Source organism: Athene cunicularia (genome assembly GCF_003259725.1).
Source record: "Athene cunicularia isolate RWA chromosome 1 unlocalized genomic scaffold, athCun1 chr1_part1, whole genome shotgun sequence".
NCBI lineage: Eukaryota > Metazoa > Chordata > Aves > Strigiformes > Strigidae > Athene > Athene cunicularia.
Window position 1 is genome coordinate 36,804,902 of NW_020799091.1, and position 23,361 is coordinate 36,828,262.

The following is a 23,361-nucleotide window of genomic DNA, read 5'->3' on the forward strand; positions in this document are numbered from 1 at the left end:
AATTAAACTTTGTTAGATGAGATTGATGGCAGAGGATTGCCTAAGAGCCCAAACGGGATGTTAGGGATAAGAATACCAATGTGGAAAATTCATCATCAAAAAAATCAGCTGAGCAGTCACAATCAGTTGTTAAAATGCAAAGCTGGCTATTGAGGGTTTCTCTATAGACTATAGGACTTTTGGTTCCTGCTATTGGTATGTGGGATAAATGTTCCAAAGATATGAGAGTACAAGATTAATTGATATGAGACTGAGATGTACAGAATTAATTAATGTGAGAAACTGAGAGCTAGTCAATATGAGTACAGAGATATATGAAATAAATTAATTGATATTTTGGGACAATCCAGAATCTCCCCGTACTATCATCTGCACTGCATGTGAAATATATGTGATATTATGTTAATTCTCACAGCCTTTTAACTGGGTTAATACTACCAGGAATCTGTCAGATATTTAAATGGCAGCTTTCTCTAAGCATCAAAACAGAAGTGAGTTTTAAAGAGATAAATACATTTCAATGTTTTCCCTGCTACATAAGATAAATAATTTATATTTTGAACTAAACCACTTTGGTTGTAAGATGAAGCAAATCTATTTTCAGCAGACAGGATGCATCATGATTTACTGTGCTTGAAGTGAGTATTACAATTAATTGGTATAATGACAAATGTTTTGAAGAGAAAAGACTGAAAACGTGTTTGTCATCTTTTCAGACTTATAATCATATAAGTATGATTATATTAATCATATCAGACTTATATCATAAAATGTCTTTCTTACTGGCTGTACCACAAAAGCATTTTGATGTCAAATAATTGTGTAATACCTGGCCCATAAAATCTCGGTCAGACTATTGCTCAAAATGAAATAGGGAAAGAAAACAGTCAAGATAATCAGGTTTATTCTATTATTTGACTTCTAGTCTATTTGTTTCATTTCTATTATTTTGTTTCTATTATTTTAAAAAAAAAAAAAAGTTTAAACTTTTAGAAGTGAAGAAAGATGTGTGAAAAATATCTACTTTGGATCATTTTGATGGATCACTACACTTAACAGTGCCTTGGGAAGACTCAAATGACACTGCATCAAAAGACTGAAATTAACCTCCCAAATGAGATTAATGAGCTTAATGAGTCTGAGATGTTATAGGAGTCCTGAGTAATGGGTTCAAAATAGTAAAATGGATCCACAGAAGTATGGAAGTCATTTATTCTGTGTGGGAAATGGTAAGATTTTGTTAACACCTAGTATTTTGTCAAGTTGAGAATCATTTCAGCCTCCTTATCCTCTTTCATAAAGATGGATGGAGCATAGACATCAAAACAAATACTGATTTTAAAAGATTTACAGCTGGTTTCTTTTCCCATTGCTTTACTGTTATTGAGGGTAGAACAGTGGGGTAATAAAATCTCTGATTCTTGTTCTGGCATCTTTTTTTGTATATATACATATTTCATGCTTATCTTCTACTCAAAATGGCTGTGTGGAAATATTTTCCCCAAAACCTCTGTTTGTTGGATTATAAAAGACATCTAATTCATCTACTCACACTGTTATTTTTTGATGTACTATACAACTGATTCACACCAGCTGAAAACAAATGAAACTCCAGAATACTTTCTGTGCCTCAATCTGAACAATGAGAAAAAGTTGAGAACAGAGATCCCACAAATGTTTGTCTGAATGTAGACTTGTTGGACATGTTGATTGTACCTTAAACTGTGGGTGAATCACAGTAGACAATTTAACACCTGCAAATTACAATTCTTTTGTTTTTATTTATAGGAGACAAAAATGTTTTAATTGTCACAAACTTAAAATACTGAAAACAGACTAAAACAGACATTAAAAATGCAATTTTTTTAGATTGTGTATATTTTTGGGAAGATTTGCTTTTTTCGTTGAAGGCAGTTTCACCAGAACTTGAAAATTTCTGAGAATTATTATATGAAAAAAAAATGAACAAAATATTATTTGATGGTGTTCAGAAGTACTGGGTAAATTCAGTATATTTCAGTTTTATAAAGATTTTAAACCATTGTGTGATGGATTCACACACAGACTGAAGCTATTTTCTTGGTCTTTAATGCAGTCAAGCTAGATATTTTTATAGCACTCTAGAATCTTAGAAATTTAGGGATGGAAAGGACTCCAGGAGATTAACCTCTTCAGGGAGAAATACATATATAAATTGTCCCTGACAAGCATGAGTGTAATCTTTTTTTTTTTTCTCTTAATACTTCTAGTGAAAGGGATGTTTCATGCATCACTGAAACATTTTTTTTCCCCTTTAAAGCTTGTTCCCCAAATACTAGAGTTTGAGCAGTTTTCATTCTTGATGTGTAGGTGGTGCATGGTGCACTATGTTCATCAGTTATCTCAATTAACACTGTTCTGTCCCAGAGTCCATGGTCCCACTGCAATCTGGCTCCCATTTCCACTGTCCTCGGATGACTTTCTATGACTGGCCCCCTTGCCTCTGGTGCATCCCATGTTTCTCACCTCTACTGGCTCTGTCTTTCTCCATTTATTCTTCTCACCCCCTTATTCTCAGGTACAGCTTTTTGGTCTTCTCTGATTGGCTCATGATTCTTTCCTCAATCTGCCATGCGGATACTAGTGAGGGAATGACAAGGGCATATCATGGATAAGGGGCACTGCATAACAATAAATACAGCTGAGAACTAGCATATGTTTCTTCAGCAAGCAAAAAGGTTTGTTAGAGCTCTGTGGCAGGAATGCTAACTTGGAGCAGAAGTGATCAGTCACAGGAGATAGCAAGAAGGGAAGAGTAGCTACTAGAAAGGGGGGAGTATGTGCCTCAGATGCAAATTATCCTTTTATGATTCTGGGAACTACTGCAGATAAAAATAATTGCAGAGGAAGCCTCACTGAGCTTCTGCTGCCCTGTTATAGAGCAGGTCTAGCACAGATGAAACCTGCAGGATGCTTGGGTAATAACTCTAACTAGATCCTAATTATGGGTCAATTCTTCTTTTAATTTTTTTACTTAGGTTTTGCAGTATATAGATGACTATACTGATACACATCTAGGACAATTAAAGGACTATACCATATTTCAAAGTTGTTTCTCATCATCTTAGGACAAGTCCTTTTCCAGCGAAAATTGTTAGGTTTTGTTTTGTGGTTTTTTTGTTTGTTTGTTTGTTTGTTTTGCTTCTTGGGGGTTTTGGTGTTTGTTTGGTTGGTTGGTTTGTTCTGGTTTGGTTTGGTGTGTGTGTGTGTGTGTTATGTGGGCAAAACTGTTTCGTTTCCACCAATCCTGACACACCATGAGCTTCCTCATGCTACTCCATAATAGTTAAGTCCAGATACATAGGTTTTGGAAAAGTTATAGGTAGTAGAGAAGGATTATAAAAAAAATAGATAAATACTGGTCATCTTGAAATATATATATATATATATATATATATATATATATATATATGTAATAAACCCTTTCTGCTTTTCCTTTCTAAAATATAGGAATAATTTACTTTGTGGTTCACCTCAAGTATAATTTAAGCACTGACTTTTGTATCAGGTACATACAGCATGACTACTACTAGGCAAAGAAGCACTGAATAACTATCTAAACTGATTATCAAAATATTAATTATTTCAAGCTTGAAGAATTCTTATTTATATGACAAAATTAAGAGCAAAGGTTATGCAAACCTAAAATCTGAAATCCATAATGTTGCATACCATCAAACTACACTGCTTCAGATGCTCATTCTTCTTGAAGTTAATTTTTCATGCATTGAAGTCAGAATGTAGGAGCAATATTTTGCAGAGGGTGTATTTACAAGTAAGCTCCTATATCCACCATTTGGCATGGGGTTTATATTCTCATGAATTTAGCATCTGACTATAATGCCCTCATTGTTGGAAACTGTTGGCATGGATAGACATAAAATGTTTTTTGTTCCTCTTTGAGGAAACCAAAGCAGATTTTGATATTTCATTAAAGCTTTTAAGTTTGAAATTGAGAGTCTGACCTCAAATTTAAAATTTGTCCTCAAATCCCTGGAACATCATAAATATGGTGTATAGTGAAAATCAAGCTGAACGCATAAGAAAAATCATTGCCTCCCAGATGCTGAACACTGTTTTTTCAGTTGCAAATGCCAGATCAGTTTCTCCTGTTCAGTGCAATGCAACAACAGCTTAAGTACTTTAATTTGTTTTTAACCCTGCAGACAAACTGGTCTAATACGATACTGTAAAATGCTATCTAATTTTTGTTAAACACGGTCCTCAGATGTAAATAAAACGTTCTCAATGGAACATTAGGAACAGACATTTTACCCACAATACTTTCCATTTTTTCTATGATGATTAGTAGTTTCCATGTCAACTACGTACAGTAAAGAGGTTTTGGTGCCATACGGTTTACAGAACCATCTGTGTACTCCAAGGACAGCCTTGATGTGCACTGCAAATGCAAACTTGTTTTATGAAAGGTTAAAGCAGCAGAAATATATATCAAAAACTATCTACTGATATTCCCCAAATGAGTTTTCCAGCTGTTCATGTCAATTTCTTTTTGTCATTATTGGAGAAGAGCATTTAACTTTAGGAGAAAGTTATAAACCTAGGAACACAGAAATATATAAAAGTGGAGTGGTTTGGTGGTTTTAGGGTGTTGTTTTTGTTTTTGTTTTTTTTTTTTTAAAGCGAACTGATAAAAATGTGCTGTAGGCAACTATACAGAACCTGAATTACTCTGGAATGGAATAATTATTTGCAACTAACAATACCCATTTCAGGTGTTCTTTACATAAAAAAAAGATTCAGCTTGCAATACTTTTCAAAGTCACATCCGTTTCAGAGAATAATTGGGGGAAAGAAATATTATTTAAGAAATTCAAGAGGCTCTGATTCTACAAAACAGGTTGCTGTTGTATAATGAACTCATCTTTCCTTCATAGGAACTTTACTACAATCATGTTCTTTTTACAGTTTTGTTGCTGGTTTTATTTTTAGCATTGTGAATTTTGAATTACTTCCTGCACAGAGGCTCATCTGGAGGAGCTGCAAATTCCCCCTTCCATTTGCTCCATATCTGACTATGGATATCAGACATGAGGATTAAGCTTTTCTGCTGCAGGGTGCAGAATTGCAATTTCTGGTTCTACCTTAAATGGAAAAAACTCAAATCTATTTCGAGGTCTTTGAAGTAGTGATGGACATTCAAGTGAGATTTAAGTATTTTACCTTTATCTTGATTTAAACTCAGAGTTGTCTTACTCCCTTTATGGTTCATAGAGACAAGCCACTCCAGAAGGCAATAGTTCCTACTTACGGTAGAGCACAACTGAATGTAGACAGAACCCAGAGGGCTGTCTTATATTAGGCTTAATTTTTAGAAATCTGCATTTGGGTATGACGAATTCCACCCTTGTTCTCAGGAGATAATTATGGGATGTGGATCACGGACAGATGAATAGGATTTATGAGATATGCTTGTACTTGGTGTGATGGTGTAGTTACAGCTAGAAATGACTGCCTGTAAAACATAGAAATACTCCGGATTACTGTTGTCAGATGTTGTATGGCATACATATTTGAGTCGTCCATATGCAATCGGAAATATGACACAGGACCTACAAGAGACCCACTTCTTTCTGAAGTGGCAGCTGCAATCTTGACGAGTTATATGAGGAATCTCAAATGACACACTAGGTGCCTAATCTTGAACAACCCTTATCTTATAAATAAAAAAGTAAAATTAGGGACAAGTGAATTCCAATCTTGATATCTCTCTGGACTAATTAATTTTAATTATGGATGCAAAGGACTTTTACAGAAAGAAATGAGAATGCCGGTTTTTATCTTCTCTGCATAGCAGGGCAAATTTCTGATCATTCTTAGTTCTAAGTTTGAATCTCTTGATGTGAAGAAGAAATTGATGCTATGTCTCTTTTCCTCTGTATAAGTGGTGAACTAACCTACACTATGATAAAAAGGAAGAGGGAAAAGGAACCAGCTTGACTACTGTTGTCCCTGAATTTGGAAAGAGATATGTTGTGGCCTCTCCTCTGGCTTGGAAATGACTACATATTATGTCCTGAGAACATAAGTAGAGAGATGCAGAAGGACCTTGAGGGCTGAACTAGGAAAAACAGAAAGCAGAATATACTCACTGTTTTTTTATTTACTCAAAATTTCTTAATGGGTAGGCTAGACAACAGCATACAAATTTTAAGTTCCAAATCTGAGACCTGTACATTTCCCTTTAGCTTTCCCTGTACTTTACATAGGGATGTAGAATATGTAATTCAGAGTTCCCTTTCTGACATGGGAGTCAGGTGCCTGAAATTCATTATTTATCTAATCTTAGATGTTGCTTCTCCAGCAATTTTCTGCTTTTGAAAAAAAACTAGCTTTTGCACCTCTTCGGCAAAAACAAAGATGATTTGAACAGTTAGACCTGCCATGAGATTCTTATACCTTAGTAGAATACAACAATTATTAGATTTCATTGGTTTCAGTGAAATTTGCTAAAATAAAACAGGAAGGAGAATTCCTTTCTCAGTTGTAGTTGGACATTCCTCAAACACTGTATCTTTTCAAAATCTTTGTGGTTATTTATTTTTAAAGTAAAAGCAAAGGCAAAGGTGTTTAAACAAGAGATTCTTCCTTTCACAATCAATAGTCTTTCATATGTTTGATCCTACAGCCAAGCAGTTACTTTGAAATTATAGTGTCTTGCCCATTTCCATAGCAATAAGCAATGCTATCACAGTATGAAGCCATGACCATTCTTCTCCTCCATGAATGTCAACAGTTAAAATTACCAAGAATTTTTTTTTCTTCTCTTCTTATCATGACAATGTTTTATTGTTTTCCCCTACTACTATCAGCCTGGCAGGTCTTACCCACCTCTTCCATTTTCTTCCAATTGAAACAGAATTAAATCATTTGAGTCAATTAAAAGTAATATCGTCATCCTAAGGCTGTGTTGATTTACTTCTGCCTTTCCATTTCTCTCCTCTTAATATTCCCTTCTGTCTTCTGATTTCTTTCTCTCTTATCTCTGTACCTTTTTCTTTTATGGTAGGTTTACAAACATCTCTCTTTCTTTTATTACTTGCTCAGCAGTGATTTTTCATTGCCCTCATAGCTGTTTTGTGAGGATTTGCAGCTGCATTCCCATGGCTCTTCATCCTGGCAGCAACCCACAGTTTTTTTCTAACAACTCTCGCCTGCTTGTTATAAGAGTGGGTGTCACATTACTAGTCTGTCAGTGCCTTTGTTAATTAATAGAGACAATGTTAATTGAGGAGTGATTTCTCTAAATACACCCTGTATAAACTCAGTGTTTTCTGTAATCAGAACTTTTTCCCACTGAGGTGGTTCATGCAATTCATAAAAGTTCAATGCCTTCTATCTTGCATTCCAACTGCCTACCAAGCATTATGGTTTGGGTTTCATGGTAAACTTGATGCCAAAATCAGAGCAATTTCTGAAGCCTGACTGAAGAGTCAAGAAAATCTGGGTGAGCCTGACTTATTCTTAAGTAAAAGTGGGCTGGTTCGTGCCTATTGTTGCAAACCACTTAAAATTCAGTGGTTGTCCAGAGATGGTTCCAACTAACACAAAAAGCACTTTATTCAGTTTCGTATTGATAACTCCCACCATACTACACTATTAAGGCATCACACTGTTACTACTACACTATTAAGACATCCTTTAATTGGACCACAGCTTCCTGTTACCATGGAGAACATCCTGGCACATAGGAGCTCAGAATAAAATTGAATGCTTTTTAGCATTTAAAATAGACAGCCTCAGTTTTGGAGTCTGTATTAAAAAAATTCCAGAATCTGCTCTAATTTTGTTTCTAGAGTGCAGTTAGCCGCACACTGGAGATGGTGGGAATCTAAAGGCTGAGAATAAAAAGTAAAAGTTGGTAAAGGCTTTTGCCCAGGAAGAGAATGTATGTGACAAAGGCAGAAATCTGGATCATCTCATCTGGTTACTCTTTATACCTAACACTGCAAACAACATCCCCAGAATGTGATTCATCCCACTCCTAGCTAGACATCTAAACATCAGTGACCCTTCCCCAATTACAAAAAGAGGTAACTCTCATTAGATAGATAACCATTAGGTCCCTACACCCAGGAGATGCAATATGCCATCTATTAACTACTAATTAGCTATGAACAGACATAGATGGGTATCCTGTTATACGGATGACCCATTAGATGGGCAAGAGTCTTGGTCTTGGATTCTGTAATTTGAATTTGTTTATGGATATATCTTCTGAGTTGTTTCTCTTTAATCTGAAACAATATTGCTGTATTTTTCCCTTCCTGTTCTGCATGCATGCGTAAGATTATTTTTAGCCAGATGTGACTATAAAAGGTCACAGTTTTTAGGCTGGCATTGTGACATACCTTGCCATACCTTGAAAAAGTTGCACTCTAAACTTATCTAAATGATGACTGCCTTCATTTCTCACTTATCATCATAAAGAAAATAACAAGGTACTGGATTTGGGACACCACCTTCATCTACGAAACAATTCTTAAGGTAGCTATCTTCAGTGAGGCTTATTAGGACAAAGTATTGTATACATGGAATTTGCTACTGTGAAATAAAAAACCTCAAACTTTATTTTCAGTTCTATTTAGAAGAACAGTGGGAGAGAAAAAGGAATTGAAATTTTAAAAAAATGACAAATGAAAAGAAAAAATGGTAGAGGAAATACTTTCCAGCTGTTACAAATATTGAAAAGTAATTTAAAAGCTACTTTGTGAAAAAGAATGCAGCAGGGCTTTTTTTATCTATTTGATACCACATTTATGATTCTTTTGAGCACTGTTCAAAACAAATTACTTCGGGGTTTTTCGTGGTAAATTTTATAACTTTTATCATGTGTAATTACAATATTTATAATGAGTGCAAAGCTTGAAAGTAATTATTGAACTTACATATTTTTTATATTAAGGTAGAAAAGGCTGTGACATTCAGGATTGGAACACCATGTCAAATATCAATATAAGGCAAGTGAATTAACACAGTGCCTGATAACACTAAAAAATCCTATTAATTAATTGTATTTAAGTTAAAATAGAGAAAAAGGAAAGAACTTGTCTCTCTAGAAAGAGGAATTTTATAAATTGGTTTTCAAAAATTACAAATATTATTTAACCGAAAGAAATTTTCAGCTTTTATTCCACATTTTTTTATTTATCTATTAGTAAAAAAGCAACCTTTGCAAGTGTAAGATATCCATTACAACACTGTTTAATTTTAATGTATTTGCACAATCATTTGTCTAGTTCTGATTTTAACAATGAAAGACTTCATAAGTGAAGTTTGGGACTAATTCATTTACTTAACACTGTTCTTAAAGATCTGGCAAGAATGTGCATATCAAGGAATTAGGTTATCTTCTTTCCTAAACTGCTTTAAAGAGAAAATCACTCCCAAGTTTGGGGAGCTTGTTTATTTGTTTGTTTGTTTCCCAACACAGTTCACTAATTGGATTTTTATTCAGTTGAGACGACTGAAAATTCTAGTTATTTTTTGTGGACTATTTTTGAAAACATACATTTTAACAACATATTTTGACATTAGTAGTCCAGTACCTTTCATTTTCTGAAATAACCTATATAAATGTTTATAAGTGTGTGTGTATTCTGAAAGGGATGCTGACATGTAGACAATAAACCTATCCTGACTTTTAAGTATAATTTTCTTTTTTAAAAAATTGATTAATTTTTTTTTAATGAGTAATCAGTTTTTACTGAAGAGCAAAATTGTTCCTAACCAGATGGCTCAATTTAATAGAATGAACTGCAATAATTTTTGACCAAAGACCATCACTTGAAGTGATAATATTAAGGGGCTCAAAACACAAAAACTTAAAATATTTCAACTTTCTTTTCCAGTTGCTTATCCACTTCACTGATGAAATTCTCCAGCAAGGGGCTTTTCTGTTTATTTGTTTCACATAACAGAGACATTTGATCTATATTTCCTCTTTGAAAACATAAGACTATCACTCAGATTCACACCTTCTTTCACCATTCCAGATAATTCACCTGTGTTTCTGCACCTTGACTCTTTGAAGTATATCTCAGAGGTCATCTTCTTTTGATAACTTGCTGAGAAGAATCTCTCCTGTGCTTTTAGGAGACACAAAGCACAGGTTGTATAGCCCGGAATTTGAAGATAAAACTTCTGTGTCATCTGATCTTATTTACAGATATGCTCAGACAGAGTTACATTGTGTTTGTCAGCAAGTTATCAAAAGAAGATGACCTCTTAGATATACTTCAAAGAGTCAAGGTTTGATTTTATTTTTATTGTTGATGGTATTTTCAAAGTAGGTATTGCTATGTTGCTAAATATTTTAGCTTTCTCTACTGGACCAGGACCTGCTCCCATGATTACATAAACAAATATTATTTCACTCCTGTGCTCTCTCTTGGATTTACAAAAAACAGTATTCCTAAATAAAACATACATCCATCTCTGACTCTAGGGACCAGTTACAAAAAAACAATGTAAACAAAATAATACAATTTTTTTGAATACATTAAACTGGGGGTGAGAAAAAAGGAAAGAAGAAAAAAAAGAAAATTATTATGTCAGTGTCACAGAAGCAGAGGATGAGGCCAGAAGACTCAGTGTTGTAGAGTCCATACACAGTATATAGTATCCAATTTTCTGTGAAGGGAGAATTGCTTTCCCATCTATAGAAAGCCTTGAACAGTGTCATTGCAAACTACATCTCATCATTGTCCTAAAACTATGTATCACTCCCTGGATCCAACGCACTTAGCAAGGTACGTTTAGTTAAGGTATGTCTTTAATGGTAAATAAGAAAGGGCAAAAGACTTTGTCTGCATAGTGCTATGTCTGTTTCACAAGATACCAGGGAGGCCCTATTGTAATTTTCTGCAAGCAAGTGGCACAGCCTGCAATGTGTCCATACCACCAAGCAGGAAATCTCATCTGCAGTGACTAGTAGGAGCAGTCTATAGCTACGGCTCTTCCATGAGCTGTGTCAATCACCATCTGGGAGACCACAGCTAATTGCAAGAGTGGATGTGAGCAGACAGTGCTCTTGGCTCTAAGAGCCAGTGCAACTATGTACCAGAACTGCTGTTCATTAATACAAGCAGATTGCTCCGCACTGTAGAGTCTCATGAAAAATAAGTCACACATTTATTAGTTATTAGCTTCTTATTCTAGTATAGTATCTATTTGTTTACCCCAAACTCAGAAACGGTCTCCCAAATGAAATGAAAGACACTGTCATTTCTGGGTTCTGTGATTCAAGGCTCTTTTATATAGTATTACAAATGACACTACACTTGCTTTTTGTCATGTTGTGTTATAAATTAATATGCAATTTTTGGTCTAACATCAATCCCTAATCTGTCTATCTTTCATGTTTTATCTCTCCTGTTGAGTGTAAAGTAGGAGTTTCAGATCTTCATTGTTCCTTAGATGTGTTAGCTTTTTTTCTTTTTCTTTCATTTTGTTTTTTATATAAATATTTTTTCAACTTTTGTAGCTTGACTTTTATTATATTTATGACTTTTTAAGGGCTTGAAATGTCCCCTGAATAAATGCAATCTGCAAATAGTATTAATATAATGGTTGTTCCCTTCTTAGTGTTCTAATGAAGTTGTTAAATAAGGCCAGTTGTGACACAGTTGGCAAATTCCCCGGAGCACCTGACCCAAAACATGTTAACTTGAAACCACACACTTTGTAAGATCTGTTTATTAAGAACAACTAAACAAGAAATGTTTTATTTTGTATTTTTATGGGCATTTACCATTTATTTTAATAAAATTCCATAAAATACCTTCCCTTAGATATTTGAAAAGATAAAATGAAATTTAATTTACTGAACTATCTTTTTAATGGATGGAGTAAAATAAGAGGAGGAAAGTGAGAGATTTCTGACATTCAGAGAACAAGAAGAAACCCAATTCACTATTACAGCATTGAAAACATCCCCAAATATTAATTCTGATCTAAAAATCCTAGTGTATATATATATAAATATAAAAAGACTCACAAAATTATTTGGTTGTCCTATTTCTCCTTAACTGACATTTTATCTGTCCAAGACCAAAATTCAGTCTGTACTGCTACTTTGCTCCTATCATCCTTTGTTCATATGTCTTTTCTGAATAAGTTTCTAACAAGCATGCACAGAAATGCCTCTGTCTTGGAAGTACTCAGAGATACAGTTATTTTTTGTATCTGACATATCCACAAATCACCTCTATTTCCAAATGTCATTTGGTAAATACTCTTACAAAATACCTACTGGATTTAAGATAGCAGAGATCTCAGCCCTGCTCCTCTTTGAATGATCAGTGATTAAATAATCCATTCAGGATATGGGAAACCCAGACTCAAATCCCCTCTTTGCCTCTGGGGATGCTAACCTGCGTGTCTCATCACCCCATGCGAATGCACTAAGGACATGTTCTGCAATGGAGTAATTTCAGTCTGCCCTGCCCTCCATTGCACTGTGCATAGTCTAGGTAAATATTCATTAGGCTGGAGAGAGAGCATGAAAAAGCCAGTAAAGGGTTTTGGTTCTTGGCTAATAGACTGAACACTCAGATCTTAGGCTCCCTGCATGGGGGATGGATAGAATGAGGTACCTCAGAGTGGAGGTCCAAAATGCTGCCCCTAGGTGAGAGGCTAATAGCTTGCCAATGAGAAATGCTAGAGACCTTACCTTCCACAGGGCACATGTGCCTCATCCATAATCTTAGAAGCCATCATTAAAGCAATTACAAACACGCTTTTAAAACATCACTTCGAGATGACACATTTCTTTTACAGCAGAATTTGTGTGGGTGATAGCAGTGAAAGATGGTACTTTGATGCTGAAAACAGGTTAAGCTGCACAACTAGTAGCAGCTCAAAAGACCCCATGACTTTTTAAGTGTCTGCAATGTCTATGGTGGGTCACCTTATGGCTGTGAAGTAACTTACACACTGAAATGAGCTGGCAAGCATCAGCATGAAGGCAACTAGAAAGAGTCCTCTGGAGCATGCTGGAAACCCATGAGATCAAGTGCACTGAATGGCTTAGTATGCTTTTATTCATGCTCTCAGAAACAGCCTGCAGTACAAACTAGCCAAAAAATGGACAAATGAATAGGAGACAGGATGAGGTGGAGCATGTCCTTATTGTTGTGACACAAAATACCAGTTTAAATACGTAAATATAAATACATTAATATACTTATTTTAATTTAGGTAATTATTTCTTGTATATTCATATAGAAAAGAGATATTTGTATTTTAATATCAGAAATTTCTTCCAAATACTGTTGACTGAACCGCTAAGAACCACAGATCCACTAGTATTAGATTTATTTGGATCTTTAATAAAATTTAATATTTTCAGCATTTTACTTCTATGTTAATTATTAAAAAAAAAAAAAAAAAAAAGAAAAAAAGAAGGTTTTGGTGAGTGAGGGAAAAAGAAAAACCCAGCCAAGACTGAAATCTTTAGTGGCACAGGGTGGTGCTGTTGGATAAGAAAAATGTAGAGCCGTAACAACACAGGGTAAGAAAGATTGTTACGGCGAGTTAAATAAAATTAAAAGAATGACAGCTTCATTCACCTCTGTCATATCCAATCTTTCTTTTCTTCTTTTGACACAAAGGTTTTAAATTGGGAAGAATCACAATTCCTGGTGCCTTGTATCCTTGATAACTCGCACAGGGGATACAGATCTTTAACATGAATTTCATGCCTCTGAAGACTGACAGTTAATGAGGCTATTATTTTCATTTTTAAATTGCCCAAATGTGAGATAGAAAATTGGTAGTTTCACATCCTTTAGTGTCATTTTTCAGTGTAAATTTTATTCTTCATCTTTTTAAACCTTTTATTATATAAGGTGAATACCAAAATCGTCAGATGATTCAATACCATATTTTCTATTGCAATGAGTATTTCATTAAGCCAATAACCTTGTTTCCCAGACATAAATGGCACATGTTTGGGAAAAAATGAATACTTGCTCAAATTGCTTTGGCTGATGTAACATCTTGACATTGAACTGCATGTTCAGAACCCTGCTATCATCTAATTTACAATCCTTCTTCAGAAATGTTCTTTTTCTAAAAGGTGTTCAGTAAGGTAGCTGTAAACAAAGTCTTCAATTTGGCAATCATCTCTGCTTACTGTAGCTCAAGGCATTTAAAATTTCAACAAAGCACCTTAGGATCTTTCAGTATCCACTGAAGAGTGTTCAGATGTCCATTTTTAAAATTACTGAACAGACTAATTATGCAGTAGCTGATTTATAAAATGGGGATAATTGACATATTTGAGTTTTGAAGTATTGTGCTGAAGTTCTTTTTAATTATAAAAGTCATTATTGTGTTAACTCTTTCATCAGGTTTAGTGTATTTTGAACTTCTGGTGCTCCCACTAGGATTACATTACAGCACTTTATGTGAGGTCAGAAAAGATGTCAGAGCTTTAGCAGGGATTTTCAATGACAAAATGAAAGTTTTAGAATTGTACTTTGCTTCAAAGAAAGGGTCTCAGCAGTGGTACTCTTTGTCACATTGGTAGGCAGACACATCATTAGCATCTTTGACTTACAAGAATAGGAAGCCTGAGGGCCTAAATTTCGCCTCTTTGCAGTTAAAAGATGAGGCACTCAGACTGTGCCTGTGGCCAACTGCTGTTTTCAATATAAGGGGCAGAATAAACTCACAGTGTATTTCCACCTTTCACCTTGGTGCCCTATGTGTAATTTTATTTCTTTTTTATTTTTATTTAGATTCAAAGCCTAAGTGAGATGCTAAGCATCCTTAACTCCCATTGAGATCAGTGGCATTTGTAAATGTGGAGTATGTTATCAGCACTTTTTTAAATGCAGAGTATGTTATCAGGACCTCTTGGGATCTGATTCAAAGCCTTGCTGTGTTTGATTTATTTTAGATGTATTTGATTTGTATTTTATTAAAAGAAGCCCCTTCAAAGGTAATGGATAACATGCTTCAAAGACAAAATGCACTTGTGATCTCACAGAAACAGCATGGTCAATTGCGTAAGTATTAGCCTGGGAGAACAAGATTGGGATTTCTGGGTGTATCCATCATCATTCGGCCTGCAGCAAGTGGTTCCATTACTGTGGCTTGTTTGGTTTTTTTTTTTTCCATTTGTAAATATAGATGAAAAGCTGATGTAAAAGTTTGGCATTGTTACCATGACCAGAAGAAGGTAGTGCTTTTTCCAGTCTTCGTGAAGGGAAGTGGACATGAAGAGAACCTTGAAATAGACAGTAAACTCTGCATGTTCTGTATTTCTCTACACAGATTTGTATCTAAATATATCAGTGTTCAGTCTCCTTCTCCTTTCTGTGTAGTTTGATATTCGCTAAGCATTTCTAAGCTGTTGTGTGTAAAACCTTTTGTAAGAAGGCAGTAAGTCCAGATAAAATACAGAAATATACATTTCTTACTGTACACATATTCTTTGTTCCTCATCCATTATTCAAACTGCTGTAGGAAAAGCTTGTATGTGTGACATGAGACTAACAAAAACGTTGCAGTAGTGAGCATTTTCAGATCTTAGCATCTTACTGTTTAGCACCTAAATCCATGTGAGTTGTTTTCTTCCTACTGTGGTAAACAGTCTCATTTTCTTACCATTCTTTTAAACATTGCAGTCATGGAGAATAGCTGCCTCTCCAGGGGATGTGTATACTACAGTTTGTACCTCAAGCCCCAGAGTAAACATAAACATTTATGCTGTTATGTCAGTAATATAACCTTCCTACTCCAGCTGAGTATTCCCCTGATTATGCAGCCAAGAATCACATTAGCCCTTTCAGCCACAGCACCACAGTGGGAGCTAGCAAGATCATGTTCGACTGTTTTTAACTTGAAGGAACAGATTGTTAGAAACTAACATGTCCTCAGCTTTGTTGATTTAGAGCCTGGGTAAGCCTCTGTGAAGTGAGAGTTTGGGGACTTAAGTGAAATCAAATGCAGCCATATTCTTGTCTAAATAGGAAATATTTGATGTGGTAATACAGTTTAGCTTTCCTACTTAACATCATTTTGGGATGCTCACTTCTCCTACCACTCTAGGCAGCTGATATAGCCACTGGAGTGAGCAGAAAGTAATTGATAATTAAGCAGATAATGGGTAGTAGAAATTCACTGAAGCATATGGGCAATATTTCCATGTCTGTCCTTCTTCTACGGTACATTTTCTTTTTTGCTCTGTGACTTGATGCTGCCACTGCAACAGAAAAATGGTTATGGAGCTTTCGTTTTATTAGAAGATGGAGGGCCAGGTTTCAGTGATGCTGTTCCCACAGCCAGTGCAAACTAGCCCCAAAACTGCTGTAAGCATTCTGGCGAGTTCATTATGGTGCAGAGGTGATCCAAAACTAAAAGTGAACAGGGATTTTTCTCTCTTTTCTTATGCCTGAGACTGGAAAATCTGGCATTGCTCTAAGAAAACATAAATGGTCAGTGTGCTGTTTTGCCAGGACTATTTTTACCTTGCAAGGGAAGAGAGTTCAAATATTTTTTTATAGTTCAATGAAATGAAGACTTAAGGAGTTTTGGCTTGTATAAATGTCCTAGTTAAAACATAACATCAAAACTGAATTTATAATCTAATTCCTTCCTGGTGAGGAATTTTACTGCTTGCGTAAATCAAGGGGACAATCATGGTGCTCTGATTCAACACAGAGCCTTATGTCACCCTTTCAAAGTTCTTGATGTATCAGTTGATATCTGTGTATCATCTGATGCCCAGTATGTCACCTACATTTTTGTGTTTTAGGCAGAGATGTCCGAGAAGGAAAAGAAAAATCCTGATGTATTTATACTGTAGTGGTTTTATCTAAACTCTACCTTTCTTTTGCCCACAGAACTAAAAACAATATCTCTGTGTGCTGCTTCAGCAATGTAATCCTCTCTAGTCTGCCATGGGCTTAATTTTTTCCCACTACTTATCCCTTCTCCCTAACTTGTACTATATGAAGACTTGAGTAACCACGTTGTGAGGTGTTTTAGGGAGTTGATCCAGATAATGACTAACACCTTTTTTTTTTTTTTTTTTTTTTTTTAATTTTTATTCTTCTTTTGCCAGGTGAGTTTTCAACCACTTGGCTCCCCATAACATTTTGATACATGATTACAGAAGACATAGTGCCAGTGCAATGCAGTAGAGTGCACAGCTGGGGACAGAAAAGGCAACTGAGATCACAGCAGTCTCAATTTAGATTTGCTGCAATGATTATGGATATGCACCTTTCATTTTCCAAATTTAAACTGATACTGAGAGAAGTGATCCCTGGGGAACTGTTCAGGAACCTGGACAAAAATATTTTTAACCAGACCAGCTCATCATGCAGCTATATGAACCTCTGTGTTGCAGTTAGAAGATGACAGCAGCTAGTGCCAAGCACCTGAGATAGAATGGAGGATAACTCTATAGTGACAGTGACAGTTTATTTCATCCTAAACCTGTACTGAAACTTTGTATTCTTTAGTTAAAAATTGTTTTAATAATAATAATAATAAAAAAGTAAAGAACAAAAATCTGTTAAGTATTTAAAATAGTTCAAAACAACACACTACTCTTGTATTTCTTGAAACCATGTGCATTTAGACAATGCTTACAATTTTCCAGAGCAATTTCACCCCAGTCATCCTTCATAACCTTTCCACTTTTTCAGTGTCTCAATTCCTCTAGATGCACGGAATGCAAGGTATAACGCAGGATAATATAGAATGTATTTTTATGCTGTTGTTATCTTCCGATTGTAGGATTTCAGGATTGTTGGTCTTCAGTTCAAACACAACCAATTCTGATTGGTTGTCTCTAATCATATTAGTTGTCTGAATATTATTTAAACATGTATACATCTTACAATAGAGATGATACAGAGTGCAAATCAACTGTGTGTAGAACTAGATACCCAGATAGGAATATATCATTATTCTTGATAAGCTACTATCAGACTTGCAAACTCCAAAGAATATAGTTCCACACTTTATAAAATATCACCGTAAAAAATGGTTTGTTGTTTTCTGAAGTATTACACACCACTAAAAAGATTGTTTTTTCTGAATTATGCCTAGGACATTGCACTAGCATGGTTGCAAACTAGATTTATCCTACATCCTTCAGGCTGAGCTCCTAAAATGAAACAACTGGTCACATTATGTATTGTGAATAAATCAGATAAACATGGGAAATTTTCCTTAAAGAAATTTATTCGCTTTTGTTTTCATTTTCTTCATTAGTTTAATGGAAGAAAATATAAATATTCTTTAAAGTCCTCAATCTCAGAATTTTACCAAATATGTAATCATAAAACTGATTTTAACAGAAGTGGGTCCCTGATACATAAAATGTTTACAAACAGAACATATTTAGCTAACACTGGAAAAGGAATTAAAGTATTTAATACAAATCCTGATATTGATACTAAGTCAATAACATCTTTTTATTTGAAAATTCACAATTTGTGGTAAAATGGATGAATGTAAAGCCTCATTAAAAAGGATTTTCCCAGAAATTAAAAAGTTGTGATCAGTATACATACAGTATACATGGAAATTTGCCATATTTTTCAAACCCTAATTTGGCACTTTAATATATTTTTTTCTTCTATTTCTTTATCATGTTTTGTATTCCCTGATTAAGCCTTTAATTTCTGAGCTACTTTCTAATTCCTTTTGTCTATTATTAGAAAGTTTATGGTTTAATTATATTACCTTACTGATTATCATAGAATAGTCTTCTAATATAGTGCTTCTTTTAACCAACCTAAGACTTTTAGAGTTCACTTGATTTGTTATATTTATTTAGCTACAAAATACTCTGTGGCCTATGACACATTTCTTCTATTTTCACTAGAATTCTTAGGTGAAGAAAAAATGAAGCAGCATAAAACCAGAAGTATGCCTTTTATTAGTGTAGTCACTGGCATTTCAGCAGCCACCAAAGGTCTCCAGCTGACTTCATCAGTGAATGGATTGGTACAATTTCCCTCTAACCAGGGAATAAAGTCACCAATATTTCACAGCTCTCATGAATACTTTGTTGTGAAAATTAAATATATCTTTTGTGCAAAAGCCCAATATAGAACCTCTTCATAACATCTAATATCTTCATCCTGGCTCTAGAAATAAAGGAACTGGACAGCATAGCCTACACATGAATGCTGGAATATGAGTAAAAGGATGTATGTGTGTAAAACACTCTCTGGTATTTCAAACTGGCAGTGATGTGTTTTGTGGCTTCATCCATGTGTCACTTTCAAAGAGCTCAAATAATCAGTCGTTATTTTAAGAATGGCTTTGAACATACACATGCATGCCAGAGATCACTGGGCTCCCAGCATTTAGATGTTTTTTAAGCAGCATCTAAATGTTAAAACCAAATTATTATATATTACTGAGAAAGTTATAATCTGTCAGTAAAAGCTTGATTCAGAATATTAATAACATAACTGAAGAATTTTGGTTGGAACCAACCATGAGATCTCAGCTAGTCCAGCACCTTCTCAAAGATTTTGTCTGAGTTAGATCAGTTTGCCCAGGGCCTTCCACAGCCTCTCTGGACACAGCTGGGACACAAACCCCAGATGTTTACTCAGGAACAGAGATTCATACTGAGGCACAAGTGGCTTCTTGGCAGGTGTTTGGAAAGTCCCTCAAGGGGTCTTTTCGTTAACAAATGTACATATAATCCTATAATCTTTGCACAGAGAAGCCACTGCCACCTTGGAGATGCTCCAAGGTATACTCTCCACTGTTGATGCTAGTGCATGCGGGTGGCCTTGGAGAGGTTCAGCCAACTTTTAGTGTTCTTCATGATCTGTTCTTGTGGCTTCAACAAGGTTAGAGTGTCAGACATTTCACATGTTACCCCCTAACTTACACTTTCTTTTTCTTTAGTTTATTTTTACTTTATAACTGCTTCTTATTCCACATGCATAAGCACCTTATATAAGACATTCATATGAACTTGCTGTGCTGGTTTTGGCTGGGATAGAGTTAATTTTCTTTATAGTATCTAGTATAGGGCTGTGGTTTGTATTTGTGCTGAAAACAGCATTGCTAAAACAGGAATGTTTATGTTATTGCTGAGCAGTGCTTACACAGAGTCAAGGATTTTTCTGCTCCTCACACCAACCCACCAGCAGGTAGGCTGAGGGTGTAGAAGAACTTGGGATGGGACACAGCTGAGACAGCTGACACCAGTTGACCAAAGGGATATCCCATACCATAATGACATCATGCTCAGCATATAGAGCTGGGGGAAGAAGAAGGAAGGGGGGGGCATTCAGAGTGATGGTATTTGTCTTCCCAAGTAAACTGTTACGAGTGATGGAGCCCTGCTTTCCTAGAGATGGCTGAACACCTGCCTGCTGATGAGAAGTGGTGAATGAATTTGCATTACTTTGCTTGTGCATGTGGTTTTTGCTTTACTTGTTATACTGTATTTCAGCCCATTAGTTTTCCCAACTTTATCCCACTAGCTGGGGAGTGAGAGCGTGGCTATGCGGTGTTTAGTTGCCAGTTGAGGTTACACAACAACACTTGCACAGAAAGGTCTTTTCTGACAATCCCTACAGCCTCAGGTTGGGAAAGCTGAGGGAGTCTAGAGAAGTCCATTTAGGCTGCACTATCCCTAGAGGTAGTTGAACCAGCCAGGGAAAGGTACCATTTTTTCTAGTGCATCATCACTGTCGCTGTGCTGACTCCAACATCTTCAAGACCTCTTTGCATGCCCTTGCTTGCCAGGTCCCATGATAGTGCCTTGTTCCTGGTTTTGTGTCCTTCTTGTTGTGCCACTGGATGCTAGGACTTCTGTGAGTTAAGTAGGAAATCTAGCATAAGTCTCCTTGTCTCCAAAGACTTTCTGCTAAACAGAGGACTTCATGGGGTCATTTGTTGCCCCATCATGGTTCACAACCCTGGTGAGTATCCCTCATACTTTCTTCCTCGCTGTGCTCCAAAGGTGTCCCTATGCATGGGTGTACTTTGTCATAGTCACAGAGAACTTCTTTGAACTCACTGGATTTCAGAGTATAGTTTTATTGAAACTTACTCTTAGAAAATATCCTAACACATGTAAACCAGAACATTTCAAACAAAAATGTATATTAATTATATAGATAGCTTCATTTTCTTCTCATAATTTTGTTTAGTTTTTTTGTTTGCTCTTTAAAATTGCTAGTTTTGTAGTTTTTTCTTTTATTCAGCAAGTAATCTAGGCTAGCTGTTTTATACATTGTGCAATAATTTTTTTTTTCTTTCATTTGCACCTGCTTTAAGAAAAATACTAATTTAAAATGTACATTTCTGTGACCTCCATTGAAGTGTCTGTTAAATATGTAAAAAATACTGAATTCTGAGCAACAGCAGCTGAGCAAATAATTGGAAATAATCTTTTCCATTTGAAAAATATCTATAGGCAAATCATTATTTCCTCACATTAATTCAGCATTCAGATTTGCTCAGAAGTTTTTCACTTGATTGATTAAATGAGTAACTGGGAACAGTTCAAAGTACCTGTATGTAGTTTAGTATTCAGTTTGGCTGGCAATTAAAAAGCTGTTTCTGATGTCTAACTCTTCTACAGTTCCTCCTTATCAAACATTTATTTGTGGCCAGTATACCACAATATCTGAGGACCTTGCAATCTTATATGTAATTATAGTTTATGAACTGAGGAATTCTTTCTTTTTTCTCTGTTTTACGGATGAGGAACGGCATATAGAAAGCCAGGTTTTTTTAAAAAGGTTCCACTAAAACAGAGAAGAAACATCTCATCTGTTGCCAGCATACTTCCTGGAAAATTCAGCAGCCAATAAATGTTTTGGCTCCCAGTACGATATAAAGAAGAGCCAAGTGCCGAAGGAATGGATTTTCAGAAACCTGCAAGCTAAGCAAGAGTCTATGTCAGTTAGATATGAGACAAATCCATACAGAAGACCATAAATAAAAGCTGTGACTTACAATCCTTCCTTTCCAGTCATCCAGAAAACAATTGATCCAGCAAGCTTAGGTCTAAGGAAATAATGCTGTTGAAAAAATGAGGGCACATAAATCTCTGGTAAGTACTAGAGAAGCATAAAATGCCCACCTCACCCTTGGGGATCAGTGACAATCTACTTGTTGTTTTCCAGATAGAAAATTCCTTCTGTTTTTTTTTATAGGGACATCAGGGCTGTGAGGGCACAAGGGGGCCTTAAATGTCCCTGACAAGCTTCACCCAGGGCATTGCTTCCCATGGGCTCATGACAGCCCTGGGTGAGGGACCTAGTCCCTGCCAGAGCTATATGGTGGGTGTGCTTATTTCCAGCCCTGCCTTTGCCTTCATCTGCTCTTGCTTCTCACTCCTTTGGCCCTAGTGCATCACGTGCTGTGTTGCGCGCTGTTGATGGACCCTGTTAACACACGCTGGCACTGCCTGCTGCGCTCAGAGCCTGCAGGACTGCATCCCATTTGTGAAGGCACTGTCCTTGCTGGGGTCACTCTAGGCTTCCAGCTTGTGCCCTTAGATAAGCATGAGAAAATAGCAACAAAGCTGCAATATACAACTCTCTTTGCGAACTGAAGTGCAACAGCTTTATTTAGGACAGAAAAGTACACTGGTATGTCCCTTTTCTTCTCCTTTCTCTCCTACTCACCATGTTCTCTGACTGTCAATGCTGTCATCATATTAAAGAATTTAGAAAGTAACCATCTTTCTGGAAAAGCTTTCCCCAGGCTAAGGAGAGCAAAAATCCTATCTGGCTTTCCCAAAGACATACCCATGAACCAAATTGAAAGTTCTACTTGGCTATAAAAACACTATAGATTGTCTACCATTTTAAAGACAAATTCCAGTTGTTTTCGTGCAAATTAATTAATTTTAATTTTAAATATTATTAATTGATATTTACTTAGATAATTATAAATTAGCTATGCCAGAAAATGCAGCTTGGAGTTCTGAAAATATTCAGGTATTCATTCAGGTCTGTCTAGTTTGTACAAGAAAAGTCTGGAGATGTGGGACAACAGAGAGAGTTTGCTTATAGATGGGATTCACCTTGCTCAATCTCAAGCATTGAATTCAAATCCAGTTTAAGAAACTAAAATTTAAATGTCAACATCTAGGTGTTGACTTATAATTTTGTATGTTTACTTAAGCCTAAATATGGAAAACTCACTCAAACTGAGGTAAGGCTTCATGGGTTTGAAGGGTGTGTGTGTGTGTTGTGTTTTGTTGTTGTTTGTTTCTTTTGTATTTGTCTTTATAATCCACAAAATAAAAAATAAGTCAATGTTTCTGTACTCAATACAGGTGGAATACAT